General features: G+C 49.7%; 1 protein-coding gene across 2 annotated transcripts in view; it reads right to left on the bottom strand.

Annotated features, from left to right (window-relative positions):
* The window catches only part of RGS22 (regulator of G protein signaling 22), a 1,652,097-nt gene that overhangs the window by 930,956 nt on the left and 702,601 nt on the right, over positions 1 to 18,540 (bottom strand). The window lies entirely within an intron of this gene.

Here is an 18,540-nt window from a genome sequence, read left to right as displayed (position 1 = left end):
GGGCACTAAGGCACGTTTACTCTCCTGTCTCCCATGCTGAGTGAGGGCCTGCGATTCAGATTTACGGCCTTGTAAAGTCCAGACGATGGTTGCCAGAGGCTGCTTTCTGCTTTGTTCGAGTTTTCTTATAGTTTGCAGGATTCCATGAAAGACTAATGGCTATTAATGATTAGACACTTCGTGGTACTACTTGTTGTAATTTTCTGTTATATTTCTTGTTTCCAAACCTAAGAGGAGCATGGAAATATGATAATTGGGATTGAAAGATGAATCGTCACATAAATAAACTAAGTGATTTTGAATTAAAATGTCATAAAAAATCACAGCAGTATCGAACCCCTGGCATACTTTTTTGTCCCTCATCTAGATTGTCATTGTGCTACCTCTGTTTCTGTGTATTATCTCATTTGATGGAAATCTTAGTGTCCTTGGATTGCATTTTGAAATTGATTCTACTTTCGGAAACCATTACAGCACATAAGGGCCCTCCTTGAGACAGATGAAAAGCAAACCTTAACTTTCAATAATAAATGTCCCCTTGGAGCGACATGAATGAATAAGGTTCTGTAAACCCTGCATTCGTGCTGTTTGTTAAGAAAGTGCCCTCTGATTACCGGTACACCCTCTCCAGGCACCCCTCTGGCCTCATGCTAGAGGCTGCTTTCTTTGAGTTTTGTTATAGTTTGGATTTGCTAGCATTTCATAAACAAGCATTTACAATGCAATGGTTTCGCCTTTGGAAAAGTTAGACCTATTGGCATTGCTCATGACATTTCTTTTTTTTTTTTTACTTATAAATAAATGGCATTGTTATTTACATTGCCAACAGCTCTCTCAGCCCATACAGCTATCTCAGCCCACACAGCTCTCACAGCCCACACAGCCCTCACAGCCCACACAGCTCTCACAGCCCACACAGCTTTCACAGCCCACACAGCTCTCACAGCCCACACAGCTCTCACACCCACACAGCTCTCACAGCCCACGCAGCTCTCACAGCCCACACAGCCCTCACAGCCCACACAGCTCTCACAGCCCACACAGCTCTCACAGCCCACACAGCTCTCACAGCCCACACAGCTCTCACAGCCCACACAGCTCTCACAGCCCACACAGCTCTCACAGCCCACACAGCTCTCACAGCCCACACAGCTCTCACAGCCCACACAGCCCTCACAGCCCACACAGCTCTCACAGCCCACACAGCTCTCACAGCCCACACAGCTCACAGCCCACACAGCTCTCCCGGGGAGGCAGTTATCTTTAAAAGAGTAGAATCGGGTTCCGTGTGTTCGTCTTGTGGATTCTAGGTTTGAGCACACACCCCAGATGCAGATATGCGGGACTCTTCAAAAGTAACCTCTCCTCTCCCCCCCCCCCCGCCGCAGAATGGCGAAAACACACACATTTACAAAAAAAAACGAAACTCCGCCCACCACCTTTAACTCATCGTGTGATCCTCTACAGGGGGCTTGCATCGCGCTGTTCGTACTCCTCCACCTTTATACTATAATAGTTGGCTCCGTTATGGAAACCACATCTTAAGCAACCAGGCATTGGCAAAGCCGATATGCTTGCGGCCCGGCCGGACCAGATTCGGGGGCGTTCCCGGCTTTTGGCTGACATAGCCAAAAGCCAAAAATTCTCGGGAACGCCCCCGAATCTGGTCCGGCCATGACGGACGCCTCTCTGTTCCAATGGCTAGCCTCCATTTATGGAGCTAGCCAATGGAACAGAGGGCGGATTCCCGAGCAACATACTGTAATCATTAGATTTCTCCTGCGCAAAAGCTGCTTGCGCAGCTTTTTTGCAGTCGAAACCTAAAAAAGTATATAACGCGGGTGTGAACAGCCTTTCTAGGGTGTGATGCCGTCTCTTGCTAATGATGTGTCAATAAGTACATTTGCTTCTACTTGAATCTCTGGGGGATTGTAGTGACCCATCATCTGCTCTGGGACGAGGTACTTTGCCCATCCTATACCTGTTCAGACCCTGCCACAGGCTGGCCAGTCGCCCGACTGAGTCGCGCCTGCGCAGAACCCACCAGCGTGGATCGAGCTCTGTCGCATACCCAAAGCCCTCTGTATCGCAATATTCACTTGCTCACGAAGAGTACCCATGCAAGACTGGCCAGCCAGCCCCGGACAAACACCATCGGCTAGCCTCTGAATGACTGTTAGGCATCTGCTTCCGCTCTTCACCCCCTCCATTGGATCTGTCACAGCGCCTATAAGTGGCTGGAAAGCTTCACATAACACTTTACAAAGACAGGAAAAAAGATGTAGCCACTTTTAAACTTAGGCCGTTCAGGGACACAGAGCTGGGGTGCAAATCATTCGCACCTCTTTTGTGAGTCAACAAACGGGGGGTGTTCTTTTGTTGAATGAGTTAAGTGCTGCATCGCATTACCATGGTCTCACGGCGCTACTGGGATTAGGCCCCATCACGCCCTGGTTTCGAGGATTCCGTCACAGACCTGGCCTTGACCCCCCTCGTGGGCGTGTCCCGTTTGCACCGCCCGTCCTTGGCCGTTTGTTGGACTCTGCAGTTGTGCACATGCTAATAGAATGATGTGAGTGCTCCACTTCACCCATCGTAAAGCGCCCAGTCATGCTTTGCAGAAAAGTGAACTATGTAAGCGTGACGCGGCGTTGCACAAGAGCATCTCAGACTCGCAGTTCTTTGTGAATCCTGTGCACATACATATAATGTGCATTCGGGGAGAGGGGGCAGCTGCACTGAGAATTTGTGATACATATTCCCTTTGTGGTGCGGGCTCGTGGTGTTTTCATGCAGTTGCTCTGCATGTCTCTGCCCTACGTACACCAGCGCACACGTCTCTACAGACACCACTGCAGCCCATCTCGGGTCATCACGGATGACAGGGCAGGGCGGCACTCCCAGATCTGTCCAAAAGTATACTATACGCAATGAACGCTGCAAAGAAACTGCTCGATATTTTCAGCTCAACACCCAAAGTCCGCCTTCTCATCTGTGACCACAGCAACCCTTTGAATGCGAGTCAGCTGCGGTGCGGCAGCGAGCTGAGCTGAGCTGCCCAAGAGCACTGCCGAGTCCTCTCTGAAGTTAGAAGCCGTGACCGCGGCACGTCTTTGTGGGGATTCAGAAACTGGAGACAGAAAGTGACAGGAGGCCACAGCACTGCCTAGTTTTGATTATAGATGCTCTCCCACAGCACAGTGAGGCGGACACCCACAGCAGTGACCCACCGCTGGCTGCAACAGCTCTACCGCCTACCCCACAGCACTGCCCAGCGCTGGCTGCAGCAGCTCTCCCGTGGGTCCTACAGCACTGCCCACCGCTGGAGACAGCAGCTCTCCCATGTACCCACAGCACTGCCCCCCGCTGGAGGCAGCAGCTCTAGCATGTACCCACAGCACTGCCCCCCGCTGGCTGCAGCAGTTCTCCCATGTACCCACAGCACTGCCCGCCGCTGGAGGCAGCAGCTCTCCCATGTACCCACAGCACTGCCCCCCGCTAGCTGCAGCAGCTCTCTCGCTCACCCTCAGCACTGCCCCCCCGCTGGCTGCAGCACACGGCTCTCCCGCTCACCCCCAGCACTGCCCACCGCTGGCTGCAGCAACTTTCTTGCGCACCCACCGCTGGCTGCAGCAGTTCTCTCACAGCTGCAGGCACACTGACCCACAGCACTGCCCAGCGCTGACGGCAGCAGCTGTAGCACAGCTACACGGCATAATGAGCAGGAGAGCCTCTGGAGCAGCCGTATCGCGTTCCCAAACCAGATGCTGAACTAACCCCAGCCCTCCACTGAACTGACCCCAGCCCTCCACTGAACTGACCCCAGCCCTCCACTGAACTGACCCGTCCCCAGCCCCTCCACTGAACTGACCCGTCCCCAGCCCCTCCACTGTTACAGGCTTGGAGCACACACCCCAAATGCAGATATGCGGCACTTGTGGGGAGTAACAGCTTGTTGGGTTGAAGTGGCAGGAGGGTACTGGACAGGAGCAAGTCTCCGTTCGTTCGTCATTCGGATACTTTCGGGGTTCGAGCACACACACCAGAGACAGATATGCGGCACAGGAGAGAGTAACATCTTGCTGACTTAAAAGGCAGCAGGGTTATACAGGACCCGGGGAGGCAGTTATCTTTAAAAGAGTAGAATCGGCTTAAGCAACCAGGCATTGGCAAAGCCGATATGCTTGCGGCCCGGCCGGACCAGATTCGGGGGCGTTCCCGGCTTTTGGCTGACGTAGCCAAAAGCCAATGAAAACGGTAACAAAATCCACGCCCAAATTGTAAAGTGTCAGTGAATTTTCAATAATCCACGTAAATGTAGCTGTATGTTTTGAAGAGAGCTCCTAGTTGTCTGAGCTGGATATCTACGCATCTGGATCTTTAAAATGTGATTCTTCTAATGCAGGTGCAGGACTACAAATACGAGAACTGAACAAGCATGGAAAAAAAACTCCCCCGGCACGAGGAAGCGTGACAGCTACCTGTTAGTTCGTTTTCACATCTGTCAGGTGGCCATGAAAGCCCCGTGTAACTCCTATAGCAATTCTTCTATTTTGGTCAGCAGCCCTTTGCATACGACCTTAGCTCATATTGCAGAGCTACAAGTGAAAATACAAGTCCCAGAATGCAACGTGCTGATGTGCAACACGTCTAGACGGGCTGAGTCATGCATGAAATGGGGTCAGTTGCTTATGGGACGAATAGAAGCAGATTGAGTTTTTACCTTTGCAAGTTGAGTATCCAGCAGTCGAGGTAGCTGTAAGACAGTCTTGTGAACCGCCGGCCTCTCGCCCTCCTGTCAGTCTTTGTTATTAGTGCTGGATGCCTGCGCTTGGTGTGTTTACAGACTCGTTTCCTAGGAGACCGAGTCACGTGCTGCAGTGAGCATCAGCCATTGAGGAAACTCGGTGCCTACACACACCATATGGCAGGTAGAAAGAATGAACTACAGTTCAAAGCCCGGCATTTTATTAGGATGACAAGGCTTGTCAAAATGCTGCAGTCAAAGAGGGGCAAAGAGGACTTTAGGACCAAGGAACCTAGCTTCGCCACAGTAAATGCAAAGGAATAATTAAGGATGCCATAAAGAGTAAGCTTTTCGTGACCTCAAAAGCTATAAAAACAAGTCAGGTCCCGGGCCGGCAGCCAATCACAGCGCGGCCCGGGAATGACGTCACGGGGGTGTCCCGGGCCGGCAGCCAATCGCAGCGCGGCCCGGGACAAAGGGGCGGGGCTTAAAAAAAGCACCAGAAACGCCCCCGAATCGCGTTTTCAAGAGAAAGTGCGATTGACAGCCTCTGTCTCCCAATGGCTAGTCTCCATTTATGGAGCTAGCCAATTGGAAACAGAGGCGGTCCAAACATCCCTACTGAAAACAAAAGTTTTCGATCTGGGAGGGGCTTTGCCCCTCGCCAGGTCGAAACCTAAAAAGAAATCCTTCGTAGATTTATTTTGCTGCTCTGCCTTTCTGTAAAATAAAAAAGAGCACCTAGCATGCAATTCTATCAGATTTAGCACTGATCTAGAGCTCACTGTAATGGTGCATTCAAAGTGCTCAGGGCTCACCACTAACTATGGTGTGCACTTGCTGCTCTGCATTCATTAGTCCAAGTCAGTTTTTGTTGGTTGGTGCCTTAAATGTTTTTTTGGGTGGCTTACAAACATTGAAAGCTTATTTCTTCTATGCCTTTAGGCTATGTCTATCCAAACAACGATGATTGAATGCACACCATTTTAATTTCTTTATTCTATGTTGCTTGAAAATAATTTGACTCTTGCGTGCAGCCTGGACTTGCGTGCTCTGCGCCTGTAATACTCATGTATGATATCAACAAAACTGGAATGTTTGTATAGTGTAATTATAGCTGCCCCGTCAATCGTTTGCACCCAGGAAAGTTTAAGCAGAATAAACAACATAAAGTTGCATGTAAAGTGATTTGGTAACACTTCCACAAATGGTAATTCACGTTTAGAGTTATGGACTAACAGACTTTCATTGCAGATCATCATTACCTGTATAAAAATGCTTTTTCATCAACACATGATCAGTGCTATCTAGAACATCTAAATTGAATTTTTTTATGTTGTATAACAAAAACTTTGGAAATCGTAGCTATTAGAAAGTTGTTGGAAGGGTGGGCCATAGGATTTGATGGGGCTGGCATTTTTGAATACACAGGTTCTTGAATGTGTAGTTAGAAGCCAGGGGTTAATTTGTAGGTGTAGGTAACAGAGGGATAGGATGTAGTGATATATGGGACTTGTATTTTTCTTGAGAGCACGTGGAATGGGCAGGAAGAAGCATTTGGCTAATCAGCAGGGTAATAGTACAGTGTGGTCATGCTGTGTGAGCTACAAAGGGGAGGATCGCATCATAGATGCAAATTGAGCACTTTCACGCAGAAGATGTGGAAAGCGGTTGGAGTTGATGCACTGTGAAATGGAGAATGCAGGTACACAAGAAAGCTCAGTTCATTTTGGTTGTGGCTATGTCTGTTATTACTATAGAGTCAGTTTTTAATAAGTTGATTGTGAACACAATGGATGTGATCGCACTGCCCAAGTACTGAGTCAGGGTGCATGCGAACATGGATGTAGAAGATAGAAGGAGGGCACTCTTTGGGAGAGTTTCTAAATGTTTTTACGGGCACATTTTGGATGAGTATAAGCACGTTCTTGAGAGGGACAATGAAAGGGTGTCTTGGACAGCGCAGCTGTGCATTGATGAGCCAGGCCAAGAATGATACAGCCTTGTCACACCTCAACTATAGATATTTAATTATTATATATTTAATAAAGCAGTGATGTACTCTTTTCTTGCTCTTCCCCGGTATCTTCCTCCCATTTACACCTTACCTTCTCTTCATTCTTCATTCACTTTCTGCCCTATGTACACGTTTCCTCTTAATCGCCACCTCCCCTCATTAACTGCTTTTCATTTTTCACCTTCTCATCTTTCTCTTCCACTTTCTTTTCACAAAGTCCCTGCTGTCTGCTCTTCTTCCCTTTTTCCTCTTTCCTTTTTTCATTCTCATCCTGTTCCACTCCAGTCTTGCACTCCCTATCTGCTTTCCTCACTTCTCTACACATTCATTGTCTACCGTATCTATCTTTGCCTTCAGACCTCTCCTCCTTCCTCATTCTCCCTTTTATGTTTTTCCTTCTTGCTCATTGCTTTATATCCACTCCAGGAATCTGTGTTTGTTCTCAGGGTCAAGAATTTAAATCTTGGTGCGGCAACTCAGTCTTTCATATATCTGAAGGCGAGGTCACCCCCACTTCGCTGCTCCTGCCCGCTGACCACCTGAGCTGCCCTGACAAGCTGCCCTGCTGCCTCGCTGCTACCCGCCGCCGCCCCAGCCGCCGCCGAGCCGTCCTCAGTCCCCCTTCCCGCCACTGACCACGCCGACTCCGCCCACCTACCGCCCATTGGCCGCCCACGCTCCCGCCACCCAGCTGACCCGCCCTACCGGCTCCTTACTTAAGGGGACCGAGGGCAGGGACAGGGAGTGACCGCTGAGCCTGCTCCAGGCGAGGTCACCCCCACTTCGCTGCTCCTGCCCGCTGACCACCTGAGCTGCCCTGACAAGCTGCCCTGCTGCCTCGCTGCTACCCGCCGCCGCCCCAGCCGCCGCCGAGCCGTCCTCAGTCCCCCTTCCCGCCACTGACCACGCCGACTCCGCCCACCTACCGCCCATTGGCCACCCACGCTCCCGCCACCCAGCTGACCCGCCCTACCGGCTCCTTACTTATGACGCCCCCGGAGCGACCGCGCAGCGGACGCGCACAGCGGGAGCACCGAATGAGCGCCGAAGGTGCGCCAAAGGTAAGCCCGTCTGCGCCCGTCCGCGCCTGGACCGCACCCAGTGCCAGGACCCCTGGCCCTCGCAGACCCCAGCCCACCCGCCGGAAGCCGACCAGACGAACCTACGACTCCACCGAACTCAACGCTCTCAACACCGGCCGAACCCCGAGCTGCTACCGAGCCACACCGAGACGCACCCACGGACCCTTCAGCTGCCACTCCTGCAACTTCACCTGCGACCGGACCCACGCTTCACCAGCACCCACCAAGCCGAACTCCAGCAGCACCCACCTGAAGTGCATCCTGCTCAACACCCGCTTCGTCCACAGACACGCCGTCGAGCTCTGGAACCTGCTCGACACCACAGACCCAGACGTCGCCTTCCTCACGGAAACCTGGATGAACGCCTCCTCAGCGCCCGACATCGCCATCGCCATCCCGGACGGCTACAAGATCATCCGGAGGGACCGCGTCAACCAGACAGGAGGAGGCATCGCCATCATCCACAGGAACACCATCCGCATCACGACCAACAACGACGACAACCTCGCACCCGCCGAACACCTGCACTTCCAGATCCACGTCAACCCCAAGACCACCCTCAGAGGCACCCTCATCTACAGACCCCCGGGGCCACGCACACAATTCAGCGAGGACATCGCCGACTTCGTCAGCCCACACGCCCTCCTCTCCGCTGACTACATCCTCCTCGGGGACCTCAACTTCCACCTGGAGAACAACAACGACCGCAACACCACCACCCTGCTGGACAACCTCGCCAACCTCGGACTCAAGCAACTGGTGACCACCCCCACCCACTACGCTGGACACACGCTCGACCCGGTCTTCTCTTCCAGCAAGGACCTCGCCTTCAGCCACGCCACGGGACTCCAATGGACGGACCACAGCTGCGTCCACTTCAGCTACAGAAGGACCACGCTCCACCATCACCAGCAACAGGCCCCCCGCAGTAGCTGGAACAAGATCACTACAGACCAGCTCAGTACCTCCCTGAGCAGGAACCCTCCCACCAGCACAACGAACCCCAGCCAAGCAGCCGCCAACCTCACGAAATGGATCAGCGACTGCGCAGACGACCTCGCCCCGCTGAAGACCCCGCCGAACAGACCCGGCAGCAAGAAAGCCCCATGGTTTAACGACGCACTCAAGAGCTCCAAGAAGAACTGCAGAGCACTCGAGAAAACCTGGCGCAGAGACCCAACACCGGACAACATGACTGCCCTCAAGCTCGCCACCCGAAAACACCACCAGCTGATCCGCGCCACCAAGAAAACCGCATTCAAGGAACGACTGGACAACAACGCACACAACAGCAAGGAACTCTTCAACATCGTGAAAGAGCTCTCCAACCCCAACGCCGGAAACAACGACATCACCCCTTCGCAAGACCTCTGCAACTCCCTCGCCTCCTACTTCCACAACAAGATCGCGGACATACACAACAGCTTCAGCACTCAACCAACGCACACCACGACCGAACCACCGCCCCCCACCACCACCCTCCGCGCCTGGACCCCGATCAGCACCGAAGACACCGTCCGCACGATGAACTCCATCCACTCCGGATCTCCGACAGACCCCTGCCCTCACCACGTCTTCAACAAGGCCGACGCTGTCATCGCACCCCACCTGCCGGACATCATCAACACCTCCTTCAACACCGCCACCTTCTCGGAGAGCTGGAAGCATGCCGAACTCAGCGCTCTACTCAAGAAACCATCAGCAGACCCTACCGACCTCAAGAACTACCGCCCCATCTCGCTGCTCCCGTTTCCGGCCAAAGTCATCGAGAAGACCGTCAACAAGCAACTGGCCGCCTTCCTCGAGACGAACGGCTCCCTCGACCTCTCGCAGTCTGGCTTCCGGGCCAACCACAGCACCGAGACCGCCCTGATCGCAGCTACAGATGACATCCGAGCCCTGCTCGACAACGGAGAAACAGCGGCCCTCATCCTCCTGGACCTCTCCGCGGCCTTCGACACTGTCTGCCACCGTACCCTAGTACAGCGCCTCAGCAACGTCGGAATCCAGGAGAAGGCACTGGAGTGGATCACCTCCTTCCTCGCCGGAAGGACACAGAGAGTCCGCCTCCCCCCGTTCAGATCGGAGGCCACCGAAGTCATCTGCGGCGTTCCTCAAGGCTCCTCGCTCAGCCCAACTCTCTTCAACGTCTACATGAGCCCCCTCGCTGACATCGCACGCCAGCACAACCTGAACATCATCTCCTACGCCGACGACACCCAGCTGATCCTCTCCCTCACCAACGACCCCGCCACCGCCAGAGCCAACCTGCACGAAGGGATGACAGACGTAGCCAAATGGATGTCGAACAGCCGCCTGAAACTGAACTCGGACAAGACGGAAGTCCTCATCCTGGGATTCTCACCCTCTGCCTGGGACGATTCCTGGTGGCCCCCCGCCCTGGGCAGCGCACCCAAACCAACTGACCACGCACGCAACCTGGGCTTCATCCTGGACTCCACCCTCTCTATGACCAGACAAGTCAACGCCGTCTCCTCGTCGTGCTTCAACATCCTGCGAATGCTACGCAAGATCTTCCGATGGATCCCCACCGAGACCAGGAAGACGGTCACCCAGGCCCTCGTCACCAGCCGTCTGGACTACGGTAACTCCCTCTACGCCGGAACCACCGCCAAACTCCAGAAGAAACTCCAGCGGATCCAGAACACCTCAGCACGACTCATCCTGGACATCCCCCGCCGCAGCCACATCTCCGGACACCTGAGAGACCTGCACTGGCTCCCGGTCAACAAGAGAATCACCTTCCGGCTCCTCACCCACGCACACAAAGCCCTACACAACCAAGGACCAGGATACCTCAACAGCCGCCTCAACTTCTACGCTCCCACGTGCCAGCTTCGATCGACCAGCCACGCCCTCGCCGCCGTCCCCCGCATCCGAAGAGCCACCACAGGAGGAAGGTCCTTCTCCTACCTGGCCGCCAAGACTTGGAACTCCCTTCCGACCCACCTCCGCCTGACCCAGGACCACCTCGCCTTCAGGAAGCAGCTCAAGACCTGGCTGTTCGAGCAGTAGCGGACACCCCCCCCCCCCCCAGCGCCTTGAGACCCTCCGGGTGAGTAGTGCGCTATACAAATGCTCTGATTGATTGATTGATTGATTGATAAAATGTGTGCCAGTGAGCTTGATAACATTTTAAATTCAGTGTTAAGGCCCCTTTTGGTGAATATGTGCTTTACGAACATACATGGTATGTTAAGGACATAAATGTATTTCAATCTTTTGTTTTTTAATTTCTATGCAATATTACACTGTCATTATCCTCTCTCCTTGACCGAGTACCTTTCATACTCCTATTCATTTCCCTGACCTCCTTTCTTTCCTTCGTCTCATCTTTTTCTTCCTCAGCACCTCCAGCCATGCCTCCTATACCCTCTTGCTTATTGCTTCCTTACACCCTCATTCCATTCTTGCTTCCTTACACCCTATTCCATTCTTGCTTCCTTACTCCCTCATTCATTCCCCATACTTCCGTCCTGGGTGCATTTAATCCTTCTTCCTCCATTCTTTCCTTACCCTTTTTCCTGCTCCTTCCGTCACCTCTTCTTTAACTTCTTACTTTCTCAACCATTCCTTGTGCTTATCTTGCGCCTTTCCTTTCTTTCTTTTCATCCATCACGCATAAGTCACTTCCTTTCTTTCTCTATTCCTTCATTTCCTCCTTTCACATTCTTTTCTTATTCCCTCCTTCTTTCATCCATTGCTCATATACATCATCACTCCAGTACTCCACTTCCTGCCTGCATTTGTTGCTGCCTTCTTTAATGTATTCCTTCCTGCACCGTTCCTTTCTTTTAAACAGCACATTAGAAGCACATTCTCTTTAATTTGCAAAGGTACCTCTAAGTCCTCTAATGACTGTTCCTGAAGCTGCATTTTGAGATTTACACATATTCTCCAATTTGAGTTCACTTTTAAGTTGTTGTCATGGACTTTCCAGATGTTACATTATGTTAAGTTATATTTGATTTGTAGAAAAACTAATCACCCAAGAGGGTATCCTGGCACTTGGGCAGGTGTGAGGTCCCCGAGGCGCTTATGTGAAGAGCCAGGTCTTCAGCTTCTTGCGGATCTCAAGATGTGAGGAGGGGGCTATGGTGTGTTGAGGCTTGTGGTTGTGGGTGGAACCGATAAAGGTTGCAAGTGCAGCCTCTGGCAGAAGTCTCTGGCGGAAGTGGGTGGAGCAGGTAAAGTGGGTGTGGCCTCCTAAAAAATATTTGAGCACCTGCACTTCATATTTTACAAATTAAGCACTGTTGAGCACCCAACGGTCCGATGTTATCTTGGACCAATTCTGAAGGTATTGGGATACCCTGCCTCCAACTGACGATTTCTTGGAGGAGGGTACAGTAGGAAGAGCCAGGAGGCCGCTCTTGTCGCTTGGACGTATCACGTCCCTGGCGAGCCTGTTTCTCTTTGTTGTAAGGCCTGGAGTAATTGGAGGATTGGTCCTGCTGTTGTTGATAAGGCTGGCGGTATTGTTGGGAACCTGAGCCGTAGGATGAGTATCTCTGTTATTGATAAGATCCTCTGTAGTTTGTACCTCTGCCTCTGGACCCTTTAAAAGGAGTTTTGCGGTACTGAAGCGTACCCAAAGATCTGGTGGTCTCAGTGTCTTTTTTGATGTCTTGGAGAGTGTTGTCAATCAATTTCCCGAATAGTGCTTCTCCATCAAAAGGAAGATCTAAGACTTTATTTTGGATCTCGGGTCGAAACCAGGTCGCCTTCAGCCACCCCTGGCGACGGAGGACCGCAGCTCCAGCCAACGAACGAAACGCTGTCATGGCAATGTCCATGGCACAGTCAATGATCTCCATTGAAGTCGCCTCTCCTTCTTGTAAGACCTTTTTTGCCTCTGCTTTCGATTTTGGAGGAAGGTGATCCAGGAAAAGTGCAACATCACACCAAAGCAGTCATATCTACCCAATATTGCCAGGACATTAGCTGCCCGCACCAGGAGACTCGCCATTGAAGAGAATCTCTTCCCAGCATTGTCCAATCTCCTTCCTTCCTTGTCTGGAGGAGTTGTTAAAGCAGCAGAAGGGTTGCAGGATATTCTCTGTGCCGCTTGAGAAATGACAGAGTCCGGTCTTGGGTGGCCCGTTAAGGCAGCTGGACCATCCTCAGGTGCTTTGTACTTTTTATCCAGACGCGGTAGTACAGGGACCACCGTAGCTGGGTTTTTCATAGCCTTAATGCCTTCCTCCCACAGATGTTGCACTATTGGTATGGACCTTGTCGTCTTCCTATACGGTTCCTTGAAATCATACAAGAAACATTTGGTGGCCACCGCAGGCATTGCCAATTTGAACCTGCCAGCCGCTCTTTCCGTCAGCTGATGAAAACCTCCTACATCTGTTGGCGAGGAATCTACCGGATCCGGACATGAAGATGGAGGGTCCGGAATGATGTATTCATCCCATTCAGAAGCTTGATCAGTTCCATTATCCGAATCATGATCCTCATCCGAGGAAAAATCATGGCTGTCTGCTGGTCCGGAAGGCTCTTGTGGAATTGATGCCTGTGGCTGAGGGGACACCTGAGCAGGTAATTCAGGAACAGCCGCTGAGGCAGGAGCCGAGACAGGCGCGTCTTGCGCAACTGTAGCCGGAACAGTCCCTGCAGCCTTAGATTTGTAATTCTGCAGCATCTTATGCAGGTTCTGCAGGAAAGAAGATGGTACCGAAACCATGTCTTGACCTGAATAATGCTGTGATTGGGCAGCCTGATGACGATAACCATCTTCTTGCTCATATCCTCCTTCAGAGTCCGTCTCCTGACACTTGACCAGAAGTTGAGAGGGACTGTTAGCGTAGCCATATGAGTCCTGATTATCCTCATCTGACTCCTCCTCATCAAATAGCAGAGCTGGTGGCAAGGGGGTTACTCTCCTAGGAGATGTCATCTCTGGTGTAATTCTTGTCAAGGAAATAGTGATTCTTTTCTCCGATGCTAAGATCGTCGACTGTTCCGTCGACGATGGTACTGTGAATGCAGTCGACGGAACATGCCTCGTCGACACTTGAACGCTCGGCGACGAGATAGGCGCCGTCGATGTCGTAGACAATGAGACTGTCGACATTCCAGCCATCGTCGTAGTTAATGTTGTCGTCGTCGAAGCTCTTGTCGACGACACTGTCGTTGTCGATATCGTCGTCGTCGCCATCGTCGTCACCCTCGTCGTCGACGTTGCTGTCGTCGTCGACCCTTTCGTCGTCGATGCCGTCGTCGGTGACCTTCTCGTCGACGCTGTTGTAGCTGTCGCGACGCTTCCATCCTCGTCGACGATCCCTTCACCGTCGAGTGTTCCGTCGACGAGCCCGTCGACGAAACCAGTCTCTGTTTTGGCTTCAATTTCTTCGCGACGGAACCTCCGTCGACGACGCCTTCATCGTCGATGACTTGGAACTTCTGTCAGAAGATTGGGAAGAGGGTTTCATGAAGGCTGGATCAGTCTTTGGCTGGATCAGTCTTCAAACCCTTAGAAGGCGTAGATGGTCCTACCCTCTCCTTTCTCCTTTTCACTATGGTGAGGAGATTCGCCTGGACCTTGGCTCTCAGACTCTCTGGGGGTCTTTTTTGAGGCCTTGGAAGGATGTTCCACAGAAGGAGAAGGGGAACCCCTACCCCTTTTGACTGACCTTCTAGATGACACAACTGACGATGAATCCTCACTGTCACTGGAAACTGTGTGTTTCCTTTCCTTCTGTTTTTGGAGCCAGGTCAGAAGTCTACCAGCACGATCCCGGAGGGTCTTGGTAGAAAAAGTGCGGCAGATCTTGCAGTCCTCTGCCTTATGATCCGAGGCAATAATACGAGAGAGGCAATAAATACAATCCTTATGTTTATCCTCCACAAACAACCTTTTCTTGCCACAGGTAGAACATGGTTTGAAAAGGGCGTTCTTCTTTTCCTTGTTAGCCATTCTTGTACAATCCTGAAGAGAAATCCTGTAGAAAACTTTTGAAAAGAGATGAAATGAGCAGAGCTCAAAGGAGACTCCCTAAGCACAACGTGCGGTAGAAAATCTGAGGCTCTGAGGTTCCTTAAGGAGGGTTCTATGGGGTGAGGCTCTTCTGATTGGCTGATGCCTAAGTTCGGTCTCTTTTACAAAAAGAAGGTGATATGCTACAAAAGGGAAGGAGGCCTAGGCCTTTTTCTTTCTCTTTTGTACCTGCTATGTTATTTTTGTTACTGAGACTCCCATTCCTACGATGGGGAATGATACAAAAGCATGGGAATCTATGAAAGTTCCAATACTGGGGCAATGCATGGAGCTCCTTGTGTGCCCCAGGCAGTGTCTGAAAAGCATTCACTGAATGCAACCCACCCTGCCCCAATACACTAAAGCCTGTCTGGTGAGGTGTTGGCACCTCCCTGGACAGGAAACCTATTGTCCAGGCCTCCCCTGCCGGAGTTTTGTCCAGCAGCAGGAGGTCAGACTCGTGTTTGTGGTAGCATCCATTTTGTGATGCTGAGGTTCGTTTAAACTTTAACCGGGTATACCAGTGTGTACATATCTTCTCCCTCTAGAAGGGTGGAATGCTACCCCCGCCGCCAGAACTGGCGGCGGGGGTAGTATTCCAAAATGTTTGACACCTTACACGACATGTTTTAATTAAGCCAAACCAAAGTTAGCAGTAACAGCGAGGATTATAATGCACTTAAGAGTATATGGTATGGCTATATCATAGAACAGCTATAAGGAAGGATTTCCGAAAGCTGCAGAGGGGCTCAGCTCATGCTAGGGCACCCTCTCACACAAAACCCAGCACTCTGCCTTCAGGATTGTCAAGGCCTGCCATAGGAGTGACTTATAGGTTAATATGTGTCTATATGTATAGGTAGATATAGGTATACTATAACTCAGTAAGGGGTGCTTACACCACCTTGCCCAGGCTGCAAGTGCAGACCTGTGGTGCCATTCTGGAAGGCTTCCCAGGGGTGGCATAATACATGGTTCAGCCCCTGGTATGCCTCTGGGGTACCTATGCCCTTGGTACCTAAGGTACCATATACTAGGGGCTCACAAGGTAACTAAGTAACCAATCAGGTATATACCTAAAGTACATGGTATCAATTTAGAGCGAGACCAGCTAGGCTGTGGTCCTGATTAGCAGGGCCACAGCCAGACTAAAGTCGAAAAACCAGAGAAACACAGCAAAAAGTGGGGGTACCCATAGGAAGCAGACACTACTCTCCTACATCACATTGAAAGCCACTGTCTTTCACCCACTATGCCACTTTAAACTGAGACCTGCCATAAGCACCTCCGTCTTGGCTCTGCTTCAGGTCCCTTATAGATGGGAACAAAGCCACCACAAACTTGTTTCGACCTTTTTAGGTCTTTTCAGTGAAATATAGCTTGAGTCTTGTGGCACAGTGAGGATGGGAGTCACAGTCTGGGCATAGCCATATGTTCACCATACATTTTGTGGTTTCCAACTCTTTTTAACTCTTTAGTTTACTTTCGAAACTAATTTAATAGTTGTTTTTTTGCAGTTAATTAGACTTCTGAAGGCAACGGGTATCTGCTGCTCTTGCTGTGTATTCACTCTAAGAATTAGGCACATTGGAAGTTGGCAGTAGCTAGGTTGAGAATGAATGGCTTACATAAGGCTAAGTGATTGCATCACTTCTGTTAAGTCTTCAATAGATTGCTTGGGGAAGGATTTAAGTTTTCAGCAACAACCTATTTTATTACACTACAGTTTGCTTAATCCGATCGGATTGGTTTACAGCAGTATCTCAATACTCCCTTTAAATATTGAAGGGAAATAAGTTATTAAAGTGCAGGCAATATTTTTTAGGAAATAGAATTATCAGCACTTATGGTGGCAAAAAACGAGCTTGTGGTTGTGCAATCATAAACCTATTTCAGAGTTGAGGAGCTTGTCCTTAGCATGTTTTGACTTGAGGCAAGCAACACCAATTGTATAATACTCAGACACACAATCATGCATTGTTTAAATCACTTGGAGGCATATTCAGCAAGACAGTTAAAACGCTGCCAGTGGCAAATCACACCCTCTATGCACGTCCAGATATTATGAAGAGCACTGAGAACCAGTACAACCAACTAGCAGATTTTGGAAATCAAGCCTGATATTTTCCCAGCCATCGACGGTGCATGCAATTCAACTCAAAATAGGCATATGCTCCCCCTGTGGAATTTGATGTTGTCACTCTAAAGTTCTTGATCAGGAGAAAGCATGCACTTTCTAAGATGACTAAGAGAGGGCCTTCTGGAACCTTATGGTAATGTTCGGGCTAAGAGGCTAGTATGTAGGAAGAAAGACTGTGTGGTGAATAAAAAAACTACTTGACAGTGAAAAATCAGCATGTGGTAACCATATCAAGGTTAAGAAACATTTTAAAGCCAGACATCCATGATAAGCACTCAGTGTGATTAGATTTGTGGGAAAAACAAGAGGGTCTGGAGTCTGTGCCAGTTTAAGGTACCTCAGCTTTCCCTATGGAAAAAGTTAGTCTGACAAGGCTGACCGGGGCTACCCCGGATGTACTCCCAAATATTACCATGAGATGGGAATCTGAGCAGTTTCGATATCTGGGTGTACACTAAGACATTCCAATGCAGGTTACATGGGTAGAATCCTACAAGGATTGTGGAAGTTGATTACTTTCTGGAATACTCTTCCTCTAACTATTATTGGCTGTGTTGCATATATGAAACAGACCGAAAAGCTAAAGAATGCAACGATATTTTATTCGGTTTCTATGCTACAGAGCTGTAATTTGAATTTGTATTCTGGCACTCACAATGACCACTGAATAATATGCAATAGTATGTGAAAAATATAGTTGACATTTTGGTTAAAGTGTACGGTTTCATGATACGTTTATTTAGATCTAGCTGTGTCTTTAAACAACCTTTACACCTTTAAATAACAATAATAATAATTGTGATTACCTTTTTGATCAAATGGCTTCTGAATTTGTATGTCTGTTGTTCTAGGATTATTGATCTGTGTCACAAGTATTTGAATGTGGATGGTAAATCACAAGGAATGCAGGAATACCCCACATTTTTCCTGTGTAATATACGTCTTGTGAAAATATGCTTTATAAACATAAATTGTCCTTTACAATATGTTTAAAAATAACAAACAGACCACAATGAAAACCAATAAACATAGCAATTAAATTTTCGCAAAAAACTTGGTAAGAAGGCTGCCTGACACCGTGATACTTGCAGCAATGACTGGATAATGTACCTGCAGTCACACCTATAACATAATAGAGCAAGTCAAAGGTAGGATGAATCTATCTTCCCCTTTTATATTATGCTTTTTCACAGGTAAAAAGGTGAAAGCAAAACAGAAAACAAAACCTTAAAGGCACTCTCCAGTCTAAGGGAGTTTAGCATCGCAAACTTTACACCAGAGCTAGGGCCTAAAACACTGGTATCACAAACATATCATAATAAATAATACGAAGCAAGGTTCCAAAGTTAGGGAAGAATTGGATTTTTTCCCTATTAATATAATAGGTTTTCTAAGAAAGCCCATGCTTGCTCACTCCTCACCAATGTTTTTTTTTACTATCACCCTTCCCTTTCCCTTAAAATCGAACGATCACTATTGCTTAAATACTATGTATATAGAAACGAACATATATTAACTGCCTACCAAGAATGTCCTGAGCATAGACAA

Source organism: Lissotriton helveticus, chromosome 4_1, assembly GCF_964261635.1.
Source record: "Lissotriton helveticus chromosome 4_1, aLisHel1.1, whole genome shotgun sequence".
Classification (NCBI taxonomy): Eukaryota; Metazoa; Chordata; class Amphibia; order Caudata; family Salamandridae; genus Lissotriton; species Lissotriton helveticus.
This window is presented reverse-complemented; position numbering and strand designations above follow the sequence as displayed.